This window comes from Coregonus lavaretus (assembly GCF_964263955.1).
Source record: "Coregonus lavaretus genome assembly, chromosome: 30".
In the NCBI taxonomy this organism is placed as follows: Eukaryota; Metazoa; Chordata; class Actinopteri; order Salmoniformes; family Salmonidae; genus Coregonus; species Coregonus lavaretus.
Window position 1 is genome coordinate 4788924 of NC_140017.1, and position 14744 is coordinate 4803667.

At 45.3% G+C, this 14744-nt stretch overlaps 1 pseudogene across 1 annotated transcript; it reads right to left on the reverse strand.

Annotated features, from left to right (window-relative positions):
• Positions 1 to 476: 476 nt before the first annotated feature.
• Positions 477 to 14228, reverse strand: LOC311105720 (annotated as a pseudogene). The gene is made up of 5 exons: positions 14197 to 14228; positions 13991 to 14095; positions 4007 to 4038; positions 3003 to 3796; positions 477 to 1322 (listed from the first exon to the last, which is right to left on the reverse strand). The product of its transcript is annotated as an uncharacterized misc_RNA (transcript).
• Positions 14229 to 14744: the final 516 nt, after the last annotated feature.

Genomic DNA, 14744 nt, shown 5'->3' on the forward strand with positions numbered 1-14744 from the left:
CAGTGCACAGACAACCACAACAACTTACCAACCACACACACACATTTATCTACCCACTCGTGGCACATATTTGTATCCATTTCTACTTCCACTGGTAATAAAATGCATAGTAGCTTAGTTAGTTAATACAATAATTGTGTATCTGAAATCCCTGGGCGTAACAGTTTCATTTACTATAGGCTTCAACCCTATCCTAGCCTAGCTAGTTTGCGTCCAAAAGGGCACCCTATTCCCTATATTGCGCACTACTTCTGACTAGAGCCCACCAGCACTACATAGGGAATAGGGTGACATTTTGGACGCAGACCTAGACTGGCATGACAGTCTTAGCACCAGGAAGTTAGGTCCCTTGTGTCTCCGTGGTTTCAATGAGCTTCCCCGTCTCTCTCTCTGGAGGGAGGGAACATCAAGTTACATTATGTTAGATGGTGACAAAATGTCCTACAACTGCCTGCCTGCCACACTGCAGAAAGGAGTCAGATGAAGAACTCATCTATTGGGTCTGTATTGTGTGTGGGTGACAACAGAGCCTTTGCTGCTGGCTTAGCAGGAGTCCGTGGCCCCACAGGCCCTCTGGAGTGGCTCTGACCCGGCGATGCCCAGCTGATAACACTGCTGTCCCAGGCTTGTGACCCTACCTTGCACCCGGGGCTGGCAGCTTTGGTAGGGCTGCTCACAACCCAAGTCCTGTGGTGGGGTGGAGGTGTGTGAGCATCCGGTAGACAGGCACTCAGCTCTCTCGCCAGGCTCTCCAGGGCAGAGGCCCCCACAGCGGCTGGTCTCTCGGAACGCGGTTTCACCGAGACGCCTGTGTCCCTCGAGCTGGTCGCCATGGTGAAGTCTGTGTCCGAGCACGGGGTCGTCGTCACGGGGACGCCCGTGTCCACATTGGTCTCCGGCTCTTCCTCCTCCTCCAGCAGCAGGTGGGAGATGGACAGGGAGGGCCGCGCCGGGGAGGCGGAGCATGAGAGAGGGGAAGAGTCGTGGGGGTGGTTGACGGATAGCGTGGCGGGGCTGCTGCGCTGCGACGAGTAGCAGGAGCTGCCTGGAGGGGTGCTGTAGCAGCTGTCTGAGCCCATGCTCTCCCCCCCTCCCCCACACCGCAGACCCCCGGGTAAGACAGGCCTATCCAGGCCTGGGTCGGTGCGCGCCCTGTTCCCCGGCCGGGTCACTGGAGTCATCTGGCCGCAGGGCTGCAGGGCGTGGGCTGCTGGGGGCGAGGCGGACACGACGCTCCTCAGTAGCCCTCTGGGCGAGACGCTGGGGCATGTCAGAGGGAAGGCACAGGTCAGGGGTCGCTGAGGCTGCTCTGGGGCTTTCACCTGGGGGACAGAGACTGACAGTCTTAACTTTCTCTGGAAGACTTGAGGTGAAAGGAATGGAGGGTTCAACAATCATGGAGCCCACAGAGACAGGAAAAACAACAAACCTAAGTTCCAATTAAAGATGCACTGTGCAGAAATCATTCTGCCATTTCCTGGTTGCAAAAATTCTAATAGTTCGCCTAATTTCAGTTTCTGTGACAAAACAACAAGCAATTAAATATAATTTCCATAACCAAAATATTGTATTTTCAGCTGGTGAACAAAAACAAAAGTAAAAGACACAAAAACTAAACTTAAGCACGGGAAGCACATAGAACTGCTTCTTAGATTTGCTTTCAATGGGAATGACAGATCTATAACTCCTATTTCTATGTGAATTTGGTCGGGTCGGCCATAAAATTACATATTGCAGCTTTAAGATTGACAACCAAAATCTTAGCTTGTATCCAGCCCATTCGGACGATTAATGCCTCTCAAAGTTACTATGCATTTATACAGTGTTGCAATGGGGAAAGCATGTTTCAATGTTAACCATTTGATGCTTTGCCTTCCTAAACACAGCTTTGGCTTGGAGTGTTTTCCATTTACTGGCCAACATCTCGTGAAGGAAAGGTAAATGAGAGTGTTTGATACTGTATAAAACCCGAGGATGCCTGGAGGCCATCTTTCTGTGCATTTATATCTGAGTAGGGGAAAGCAGTGCAGTGATCTACCGTGAGCTCCAAATGTATTGGGACAGTGACACGTTTTGTAGTCACAAGCTTGATATATGAATATGGGACCAAATACTACACTTTTGACTACTTTAATACACATCAGTGAATTTGTCCCAATACGTTTGGTCTCCTAAAATGTGGGCACTATGTACAAAAAGTGCTGTCATTTCTAAACGGTTCACCCGATATGGATGAAAATACCCTCAAATTAAAGCTGACAGTTTGCACTTTAACCTCGTGGTCATTGTATCATTTCAAATCCAAAGTGCTGGAGCTCACTGTATCTCTGTGCTGCACACGCACACTGTATTTACATTCTTCTACTACTGGCCCACTCTTGAACCTGATGTTTTACAAGACAATCAGCCTGAATGCAGAACAGCAGTCTTACTGTAGCCAAAAGATAATCATAGAGTAACTTCATCCAGAGCTACGTGTTTTCCAGAGGAGTTGGGTGGGAGGAGCTATAGGAGGACGGGCTCATTGTAATGGCTGGAATGGAATCAATGGAACGGAGTCAAACACATTGTTTCCATTTGTTTGATACCATTCCATTGATTCCATTCCAGCCATTACAATGAGCCTGTCCTCAGCTCCTCCCACCAGCCGCCTCTGGTGTTTTCACAGCCATAGAGGATTGCTTCCAATAGCTCCTCAGGGGGCAGAAACCACAGAGGTTTCACATAGCAGCTAAACATTTACCCCAACTCTAAACCCAAACATATGTCCATCTCAAGAAACAACTGGGCTTGGCACGTCTCATCGTTTAAATGTAGGGACAGAATGGAGCGAGAAGACACAGTGTGGCGAAGGTAAGACAAAAGGTAAATCATAAAATACACGGTAGCTCATTTCCTCTATATATATTACTTGCACTACCTCTGACCACAGAGCCACATAGGAGTCTGAATAAAAGTACCCTAGTGCAATATAGGAAATAGTGTCATGTCAATTAAAATACCTGGAAGAGTATCTTGTTCCCGTCCAGGTCTTCGGTCTGCCAGCGCGTGGCACTGATGGGCGTGCACGGATTCGGCAGCAGTGGCACGAGCTGACCCATCTCCTCCACCCTGAACTGCAGCACGGCTGAGTTGCAGGCCTCCACCCTGACCCCTGGGGAGAGCTGTTTGAGAGCCAGCTGTAGACACAGCCCCGGCTCCGTGTAGAGCGTGAACCAACAGAACCCCGGCTTCTGCTCCTCCGCCTGCCTCTGCAGCACCGTCTCGTAGAGCCGCACCGCGTCGTCAAAGTTATCGTAGCCGCTGTAGAGCGTCACCCGCAGCATCTCCCCGCCGCAGTGCACCGGGCGCACCCCCCACACGGGCATCCCCGTGCCCAGGCTGTAGAAGTCTCGGCTGGGCAGGAGGTAGGGACGGAGCAGGGCGTTCGCCGGGGAGGTGGAGGAGGTGATGTGGACGCCCCCGGTCCTCCCGCCGCAGCTCTCCGTGTGGTGGTACTGCCAGGGTGGGCGCTGCAGGAAGTCCAGCACCCGGAGGATGCGCTCCTCGCCGTAGGCCTCATGGAGGAAGACGGTCACAGCCAGGGAGGGGTACCCGGACACGGGGCACAGGCGGGAGCGGGCGTAGTCGCGGAGGGGGCAGGCCCGCTCAGAGACGTGGAAGAGGCGCAGGCTGGGGCACACCCAGCGGAGGAGGCGGTCCAGGGTGTGCTGCAGCAGGAGCGAGTCCCCAGGGTTGGCCAGCAGGTGCATGCTCATCATCAGGGGCTCCTGGACCCGACTGGCCAGAAGCTCATCTGACAACACAGCCACAGAGGATCAGGGTTAGGGAGGTATGAACCAAGAAGACATAAGAATCACAATGAAACTGAAGAAAAACCCTTCCACTGACATTACAGAATAAGACAGTCAGTTTGAACAGAATATTGTCCATATCAGAAGAGACACCAACAACATGCATGTGCAAAAGAAACCATCATCAGTGATACAAATGGTATAATACTTACTGCTTGATGATGTCATCTTACTGTAATCAGATCTAGAAAAGAAGTGAGTGGCAGACAATTATAATAAGGCATTTCCAAAAACACATCATGGAAAAACAAATCAATAAGCCATTATTGTTATAGCACACACTAAAACTATACCTCTGTACCATAATCTGTTCAGTAGTAAATGATCTAGCAGCCAGCTACCCCTCATGCTTGTAATCAAATGTGGGGCAATACAAATAGTCCGGGTAGCCATTTGATTAGCGGTTCAGCAGTCTTATGGCTTGGGGGTAGAAGCTGTTAAGAAGCCTTTTGGACCCGGTACCACTTGCCGTGCAGTAGCAGAGAGAACAGTCTATGACTAGGGTGGCTGGAGTCTTTGGCAATTTTTAGGGCCTTCCTCTGACACCGCCTGGTATAGAGGTCCTGGAAGGCAGAAAGCTTGGCCCCAGTGATTTACTGGACCGTATGAACTACCCTCTGTAGCGCCTTGAGGTCGGAGGCCGAGCAGTTGCCATACCAGGCGGTGATGCAACCAGGCAGGATGCTCTCGATGGTGTAGCTGTAGAACTTTTTGAGGATCTGAGGACCCATGCCAAATCTTTTCAGTCTCCTGAGGGGGAATAGGCGTTGTCATTCCACGATCATCTCCTTTGTCTTTATCACATTGAGGGAGAGGTTGTTGTCCTGGCACCACACATCCAGGTCTCTGACCTTCTCCCTATAGGCGGTCTGATCGTTGTAGGTGATCAGGCCTACCACTGTTGTGTCGTCAGCAAACTTAATGATGGTGTTGGAGTCGTGCTTGGCCATGCAGTCGTGGGTGAACAGGGAGTACAGGAGGGGACTAAGCACGCACCCGAGTGGCCCCTGTGTTGAGGATCAGTGTGGCAGATGTCTTGTTGCCTACCCTTACCGCCTGTGGAGGCCCGTCAGGAAGTCCAGGATCCAGCTGCAGAGGGAGGTGTTTAGTCCCAGGGTCCTTAGCTTAGTGATGAGCTTTGAGGGCACTATGGTGTTGAACGCTGAGCTGTAGTCAATGAACAGCATTCTCACTTAGGTGTTGGGGCGGTATGCGAATTGGAGAAGGTCTAGGGTTTCTGGGATGATGGTGTTGATGTGAGCCATGACCAGCCTTTCAAAGCACTTCATGGCTACAGACGTGAGTGCTATCGGTCGGTAGTCATTTAGACAGGTTACCTTGGTGTTCTTGGGAACAGGGACTATGGTGGTCTGCTTGAAACATATATGTATTACAGACTCAGTCAGGGACAGGTTGAAAATGTCAGTGAAGACACTTGCCAATTGGTCAGCGCATGCTCTGAGTGCACATCCTGGTAGTCCGACATATTCCAGTCTGTGCTAGCAAAAGAGTTCTGTAGCTTAGCATCTGCGTCATCTCACCACGTCCGTATTGAGAAAGTCACTGGTACTTCCTGCTTTAGTGTTCCCTTGTAAGCAGGAATCAGGAGGATAGAATTATGTCAGATTTGCCAAATAGAGGGCGAGGGAGAGCTTTGTACGCGTCTCTGTGTGTGGAGTAAAGATGGTCTAGAGTTTTTTTTCCTCTGGTTGCACATGTGACATGCTGGTAGAAAATGGAGCGCCGCCTCTGGGTGAGCATTTTCTTGTTTGTTTATTGCCTTATACAGCTCATTAAGTGTGGTCTTAGTGCCAGCATTGGTTTGTGGTGGAAAACAGACAGCTACGAAAAATATTTTGCTCTTGGTAAATAGTGTAGCCTACATCTTATCATGAGATACTCTACCTCAGGCGAGCAAAACCTTGAGACTTCCTTAATATTAGATTTCACCCACCAGCTGTTATTGACAAATAGACACAGACCACCACCCCTTGTCTTACCGGAGGTAGCAGTTCTGTCTTGCCGATGCACGGAAAACCCAGCCAACTGTATATTATCAATGTAGTCGTTCAGCCACGACTCGTTGAAACATAAGATGTTACAGTTTTTAATGTCCCGTTGGTAGGTTAGTCTCGAACGGAGCTCATCCAGTTTATTCTCCAATGATTGCACGTTGGCCAATAGGACGGATGGTAGAGGCGGGTTACCCACTCGCCAACGAATTCTCACAAGGCACCCAGACCTGCATCCCCTGTACCGGTGTCTCTTCTTAATGCAAATGAAGGGTATTTGGACCTGGTCCGGTATCCGCAGTAAATCCTTTGACTCGTTAAAGAAAAAATCTTCATCCAGTTCGAGGTGAGTAATCGCTGTTCTGATACCAGAAGCTCTTTTCGGTCATAAGAGATGGTGGCAGAAACATTATGTAGAAAATAATTTACAAACAACGTGAAAAAACACACAAAATAGCACAATTGGTTAGGAGCCCGTAAAACGGCAGCCATCTCCTCAGGCGCCATTCTTACAAGACATGATTCAATGAGTCATGACTCAAATACATTGATATAGTTTCATTCAATCAATGAATCAACATTTACTGCTGGTGTTATTTTCTCCCTCATGGCATGACGAGCGATAGCTTATAAACTGAAAGAACTTATACGATAAGATTGATTGGCTTCGTTCTCTCATTTATACGTTTCACACATTCCCAATCCAGACCCAAATACACATTTAAGTTACACACACACGGGGACCTCATTAACATAATGTGATGGGTATATGGTCTTCTCTAGTCACTACAGAAAATTGTAAAAGAATAACATTCTAAAACAAGAATCTCAACCTACAGCAGTCAAATGATTTGGCATAAATAGAAGCAAGCGCCAACAGTTTGATAAAAAAGTGCATAACACACGTGAAAGCTTCATTACAATATTAGTGGGAATATGTCCATGATAAAAACAAGAGAATGGAATATAATTGAATACATTTGAAAAAAGATGAGCTGAAATGCAGCCACCACTCCCGTGTGGATCACTATTTCTAAAATCAATATGGACAGCGCCGGTGATAAAAGTTAAGTAGGCTAATTTACTAACAGAGGACTTTGTTGAAGCACTAAGAAATAAGAGGTAGGCTTATACCTGTTTGACAGACGCAATTATGTTATCCATATACAGTGTATTTGTCGGTATAGCCATTTCCTCCATTACGGTCACCATGCACTCTTTAAATAGGCCTACCTCCTTTCTGCGTCGGACTCGGGCCTCATGTCTGGGGTGAAAAATCTACTTTTGAAAGGTACCATGATTCTCAGATTGAATTATTTGTAAAAGGCAAGTTTTGTTGCAAACAAGACACACTGGTTTGGCATTGGAGAAATACGGTAAGATGAATATATTTTAATAGAGTAGGTAGGCCTATTAATTAGGGATGCACATTTCGGTCAATTTTGCTGCCGACTAACTAACCCTCATTAACCCGTCAACAAACAGTAAAAAAAATCAAAACAGTCAAATGACATGACCAACAGAAAATGCTATTAGAGATCTGTATATAATGACGAGATGCTTATGTTTCCGCACTAACAATGGGAGTCGGCCCAAGGTGGGAAGGCAGGCGACAAGCTTAGGCCCAAAATAAACCCATAGAAACATATTGGTCTTATTTTGGACTGATTTTGGCGAGAGTGAAACCTCTCGCTTTGCCTCTTCCTCTGATACTATTGCGAGCAGTTGTGACAGAGATTAAAATCTCCATTAGAAATTTAGAAAGAGGGGGAATGTAATAGCAACAACTATGATGGGTTGCTAATATGATTCGGAATGTGCCTTTGGCTTCTGGACCATGAAAGAAAGTTGATATGAAAACCAATAGTGTAATAGATTGGTCTATTAACATGGTAATCTGCCTAGATACGATTATCACTTACCTGATTGGTTAATCCTGTGACCTCTTAATTTTGATACGTTGATAGAACGTACTGCCTCGAACATGTCTGTGTTGTACTACCATGTTTTGGATTAGTACATTTCCCAACGGAGTTCCTCACTCCTGTCCAGTTATTATTAGTTATTCTATAGGTGATAAAACCAAAAAGACTACAAAAATGGCGACGGTGGATTCAAAAGAACAAACGTGTGGATTGTAAATGGAGCAGCCGTGCACCTGGCAGGAAGAAAATACAGAAGAAACGGATATTTCACGGACCGAGGCACGTGAGCTAGCTACTGCTGAGGATATTAGCCGAGATAACAGTAGCGATGGAAAAATGGCTACTATGCAAGTAGGACGAGTACAGAGAATAGCGGGAGGATTTAGAAAATTATGTTGAGCGTTTGGAGCAATAAATGTTAGCAAATTACATTAAAGACAACAAGAAGGTCTGTGTGTTTCTTTCTGTGATCGGTGCGGAAATGTGTGAAATATTAAAGAGTATGATCACACCTGATACACCAAGTATGTTGCAGTATGACGAACTGAAACTAGTGTTGCTAGCTCACTACAAACCAAAACCGCTGGTGATTGCGGAGCGGTTTCGTTCTAAAAAATTTAACCAGATTATGCTGTGGCTTTGCTGCGGCACTGAGAAATCAGTTTGGAAGTGGACTGTGCTCTGAAGCTATGCAGCACAAGATGCTAGCAGAGAATAATCTAACATTCAGAAAGGCATGTGAGATGGCATTATCAATGGAGTTAGCTTCCAAGAACACCAGGGAGTTTTCAGGGAAAGCAAGAGGCTCAATCAGTAAATGCAGTGAATAAAAATGATAAAACATTTCCCAGGAGAGGAAAAGGACAATGCACCGTGCAGCAATGACAATGGAGAGAAACAGTATTTAAAAAATGACAAGGCAAGATAATGTTGGTCAGCAACCATGCTACAGGTGCGGAGGAAAACATTCTGCTCGTGATTGCAGAAAAAAAATAAGAGAAATGCCATGTCTGTTCTAACGTTGGACACATAGCCCGTGCCACAGGAGGTTGGTGGCAGCTTGCAGACGGTGTTGTCAAGACTACCAAGAGAAGAGAAAGACATCACAGCTGAGGAGGGAAGCATGTTTTACTTCTCACAAGTGGATGAGCTGCCAGTGTGTGCAAAAGACATTGAGCAAAGTACAAGAAAAGATCCGCTACTCAGCAAAGTGTGGAGTTACACTGTAAATGGGTGGCCAAGCTGAATGAAGCACTGAAACCATACTTCATGTGAAGACACGAGTTGTCTGAAGATCAAGGCTGTGTACTCTGGGGGTTTGCGAGTGATCTACCCCCAGCACACAGACAGAGACTGTTGGAGGACTTTCACCACAAACATCCTGGCATCTGTTGGATGAAGGCCTTAGCCCGTAGCTACATCTGGTGGCCAGGGTTCGACAGTGACATAGAGAAGAAAGTGCAGAGTTGACAAATCTGCCAAGCAGTACAGAAGATGCCAGCTGTCGCACCATGTTTGGAGATGCCCCGAGAGGGTGTGGCAGAGAATTCACATAGACTTTGCTGAAAATAAAAAGCAGTACTTTTTTGTGATCGTCGACAGCCATTCAAAGTGGTTGGAAGTTTTTCTCGTCTTCAATGACATCAACAAACCTCATCGAAAAGCTACGTAGCCTGTTCGCAGCCTATAGATTGTGCGAAGAAATTGTCTCTGATAATGGACCCCAGCTGGTCTCTTCCGATTTCAAACAATTCCTAAAAAATAACGGAATCAAGCAGACCCTTGTTCCTGCCTACCATCCTACCTCAAATGGTGCAGCAGAAAGGTCAGTCTAGATATTCAAGCGAGCACTGATGAAAAACGTATTGGAGGATCTATCTACTGTCTCTCTCAAGCATCGCTTAGCCAACTTTCAGCTCCTGTACCGCAGTACCCCCCACACAGTCACAGGTTGAACCCCTGCCGAGCTCTTCCTGAAGCGCCAGATCCGAACACGGTTCAACCTACTCCGACCTGACTTAGCTAAAACAGTGGAAGAAAAACAAGCCAAACAAAAGAAACACCATGACCATGGTGAACTAAACCTTCAAGTTTTCCAGGAGGAAGACAGTTCAGGCGACAGTAATCCAGAGACTGGGACCTGTGACTTACCTCATTCAGGACAGACAGAGAAAACACACTGTTCACATGTTGCCATGGAGAGGTGCCAAATGGGACTACTTACCTGAGGACAGAGAGCTGTCAACCCCAGAGGACATCCCCCGATATCCCACAGACAGCTCCAGTCCTGACAGATCACCAACGTTCCCAGACAGCAACCTAAGCCCAAGTCAAGTTGCCTAGCCAACACTGGAAACTTACCAACTCCAGCAAGCTCAAGGAGTGCCACAAAACAGCCAGGATCTGTAATGTTCCTAAAATACTTGACCTGTAAGTAACAAAAACAAGACTGTTCAGTTAAGAGACAGAGTTCAAAGACTGAAAAAATCAAAATGTAACCTGCTGACATTTATTGATCTCTGTTCAAATGAATGGGGCTTAGTTTCCAATTGTGGTTATGCTAAAAATGTATATGTGAGATGTTACGGTGTAAAAATGTAAGGGGAACAAGTAATAGATTGGTCTATTAACATGGTAATCTGCCTAGATACGATTATCACTTACATGATTGGTTAATCCTGTGACCTCTTAATTTTGATACGTTGACAAAACGTGCTGCCTCGAACATGCCCCTATGTTGTACTACCATACTTTGGATTAGTAAAGTTTCCCAACGGAGCTCTTCTCTCCTGTCCAGTTATTAGTTATTCTATTAGTGATAAAACCAAAAATATTACAAATAGAACAGCAGAGAAATGCTGGTTAATGAAGAAGTCTTTATAAAATAACAAAAAAGATGCATGACAACTAACGAAAATATACATGCGCCAATTTAATTCCACAGAATTATGCAAATTAGCCTATAGACCGATAAGCATGACCGGTCAAATGTATTTTCAGCAGCTAACCGATTAATGGTTAACATCCATACTATTAATATACATTGGTGATTTTACTACTAATCAGATCGAAATGATTATGCTATTGTCATTGAATTGATTAGCCTAATAACCATGTTAAATGTGTAGTGTAGGGCTATGAATTGGGCAGCTAGTAACCTATTTGCTAATAGGCTAATTATATTCTGGCCGCTGACAAGCTCAGGAACAAATTGGCTGGAGGCCAAGCCTAGTTGCCAAACCCTGTTGTATATTTAAGCAATAAAGCATGAGGAGGTGTGGTACAGTGAGGGAAACAAGTATTAGATCCCCTGCTGATTTTGTACGTTTGCCCACTGACAAAGACATGATCAGTCTATAATTTTAATGGTAGGTTTATTTGAACAGTGAGAGACAGAATAACAACAAAAAAATCCAGAAAAACGCATGTCAAAAATGTCATAAATTGATTTGCATTTTAATGAGGGAAATAAGTATTTGACCCCTCTACAAAACATGACTTAGTACTTGGTGGCAAAACCCTTGTTGGCAATCACAGAGGTCAGATGTTTCTTGTAGTTGGCCACCAGGTTTGCACACATCTCAGGAGGGATTTTGTCCCACTCCTCTTTGCAGATCTTCTCCAAGTAATTAAAGTTGAGCCTGACGTTTGGCAACTCGAACCTTCAGCTCCCTCCACAGATTTTCAATGGGATTAAGGTCTGGAGACTGGCTAGGCCACTCCAGGACCTTAATGTGCTTCTTCTTGAGCCACTCCTTTGTTGCCTTGGCCGTGTGTTTTGGGTCATTGTCATGCTGGAATACCCATCCACGACCCATTTTCAATGCCCTGGCTGAGGGAAGGAGGTTCTCACCCAAGATTTGACGGTACATGGCCCCGTCCATCGTCCCTTTGATGCGGTGAAGTGGTCCTGTCCCCTTAGCAGAAAAGACCCCCAAAGCATAATGTTTCCACCTCCATGTTTGACGGTGGGGATGGTGTTCTTGGGGTCATAGGCAGCATTCCTCCTCCTCCAAACACGGCGAGTTGAGTTGATGCCAAAGAGCTCGATTTTGGTCTCATCTGACCACAACACTTTCACCCAGTTCTCCTCTGAATCATTCAGATGTTCATTGGCAAACTTCAGACTGGCCTGTATATGTGCTTTCTTGAGCAGGGGGACCTTGCGGACGCTGCAGGATTTCAGTCCTTCACGGCGTAGTGTGTTACCAATTGTTTTCTTGGTGACTATGGTCCCAGCTGCCTTGAGATCATTGACAAGATCTTCCCGGGTAGTTGTGGGCTGTTTCCTCACCGTTCTCATGATAATTGCAACTCCACGAGGTGAGATCTTGCATGGAGCCCCAGGCCGAGGGAGATTGACAGTTATTTTGTGTTTCTTCCATTTACGAATAATTGCACCAACTGTTGTCACCTTCTCACCAAGCTGCTATGCGATGGTCTTGTAGCCCATTCCAGCCTTGTGTAGGTCTACAAGCTTGTCCCTGACATCCTTGGAGAGCTCTTTTGTCTTGGCCATGGTGGAGAGTTTGGAATCTGATTGATTGCTTCTGTGGACAGGTGTCTTTTATACAGGTAACAAACTGAGATTAGGAGCACTCCCTTTAAGAGTGTGCTCCTAATCTCAGCTCGTTACCTGTATAAAAGACACCTGGGAGCCAGAAATCTTTCTGATTGAGAGGGGGTCAAATACTTATTTCCCTCATTAAAATGCAAATCAATTTATAACATTTTTGACATGCGTTTTTCTGGATTTTTTTGTTGTTATTCTGTCTCTCACTGTTCAAATAAACCTACCATTACAATTATAGACTGATCATGTCTTTGTCAGTGGGCAAACGTACAAAATCAGCAGGGGATCAAATACTTTTTTCCCCTCACTGTATATGGCCAATATACCACGGCTAATGGCTGTTCTTATTCATGACGCAACGCGGAGTGCCTGGATACAGCCCTTAGCCGTGGTATATTGGCCATTTACCACAAACCCCCGAGGTGCCTTATTGCTATTATAAACTGGTTACCAACGTAATTAGAGCAGTAAAAATAAATACTTTGTCACACCCGTGGTATACGGTCTGATATACCACAGCTGTCAGCCAATTAGCATTCAGTGCTCGAACCACCCAGTTTATAATGTGAATTCAATCACCCTTCACCATCATCATTCAGATTATTGACTTGAAGAACTCGTGGATGTTTCTGAAGTGAAATTATGTTGTTGCTCACCAGTGCCCTCTGAAGAAGAAAAAACGATACACTGTAGCCTAACAATATCGCTAGCAAACCGCAGATTTGTTTCACTATAGAAGCACTGTACCTCTTACATTTTAATTCCAGGTTTCATATCAAAATATTTAAGGGCATATCGAATGGTCTGTTCTTCCTATAAATCACGCCAAGCATAGGGTTGCTATAAAATTGAAATGGGAAAATAATATACCCGTGAAAACTATGAACTAGCTCCCCAATACCGTCTGATGTATATATTTAATGTATTACATGAATGGTAAACACAGCCCTCCCGAAAATACATTTACATCGTGTATTAATGCGACTTTTTCCACCCTGCTCAATGTATTCAATTTCAAATGTGGCTCCCAGCGCGGCTTTACTTCCGGGCTATTATGACGCATCTGGCAGTTCCTTCTCACTGCGTTCCTAGCCTAGCAGTGCCATCTTGCGGTGAAAACATGCATTTTTCGTTACTATGACAACGGCTATGTGGTGGGATTAGAAAAGCCTAACTTGTAACTAACCAGCAACAATCAAGCCAACATTTAATTTTTTTGCTAGCTAAGGTTAGTAAACCACATTAAGTTATGCTAGTTTGCCATCTTACTTTTAAGTTCACCTAATAAGATTACGCATAATTGTAACTGTAGCAACCTAGCTAATTTAGACCAGAAAGAGGTTGACCATTTACAATTGCCTGTTTTGGCTGTTGCATGCAAAAATGTTCGGCAAGCTAACTTTAGCTACTGTAGCTAGCTAGCTAGTGATTCCCAAGTTTTATGTGATTGTTTTAAATGACTAACGTTAGCTAGTCACAACTTCTGTAACGTTGATAGAAAACACTGAAGTAGATTTAGCTGTGGAACTTATACTGCACAAAGGGAAAATGGTCATGATTCACATCTTGCCAGTCCTTGGATACCACAAACAGATGCTAGCTAGCTAACTAGCTTAAGAAACTTACTCGGCAGTCTCAGCTCCCGAATCCACGTTTTTAATCAACCGTTCCGTTGAATAGAATCGATCTTCGTAGCATTGTCCGATAATGCCACCGGACTTTAATCGAGTCCTATGGAGAAAAGCACATTTTTGCAGTGGCCCTAACTTCTGATGACAAGAATGGGCACCGTTCAGTCAGCCCGTTAGCGAAGTCTGTTTTTTTTTTCTCACGAGCATCGTTCTAGCCGGGACACTGACGTCATCAGCTGTACTGGTACCTTTAGACATAGCTATTTTATACAGGGAGTAGAATGTCAGATTTAGGGAGGCTGTAAAAAAGTCGTGTCTACTCACGAACACATGAATAACGACGTGTAGAGTTGACCAGGAGAGATGAAAAATGGGAGAAAGGGTTTAGTCTACTAAATGAGGAAAATAATATGCAGAATAGCGCCAGATGGCAGCCGTCGCACCGTCACGTATGAGCAGACAAAGGATAGTCCAGACGGGTTAACTAGACTTTGCGGGGCAAAGGAGGTAATACCACTTCCGTAATGTAAGTAAGACTTGAATCCTGAGAAAATGAGGCCATCATCTGTCACATTTCTGTTAAAGAGTATTAACAACCTTGGCACCTATGACCCCTTTTAGCCCTGGTTACATTGCCACATTCTTGATGTGTTGGAGCATGTGATTTATTTGTAGACATTAGAAATAGAATGGTTCTAGTTAGGTGGTAGACATTCTGGAACATTGGAGAATATAATTGGCATCTTCTG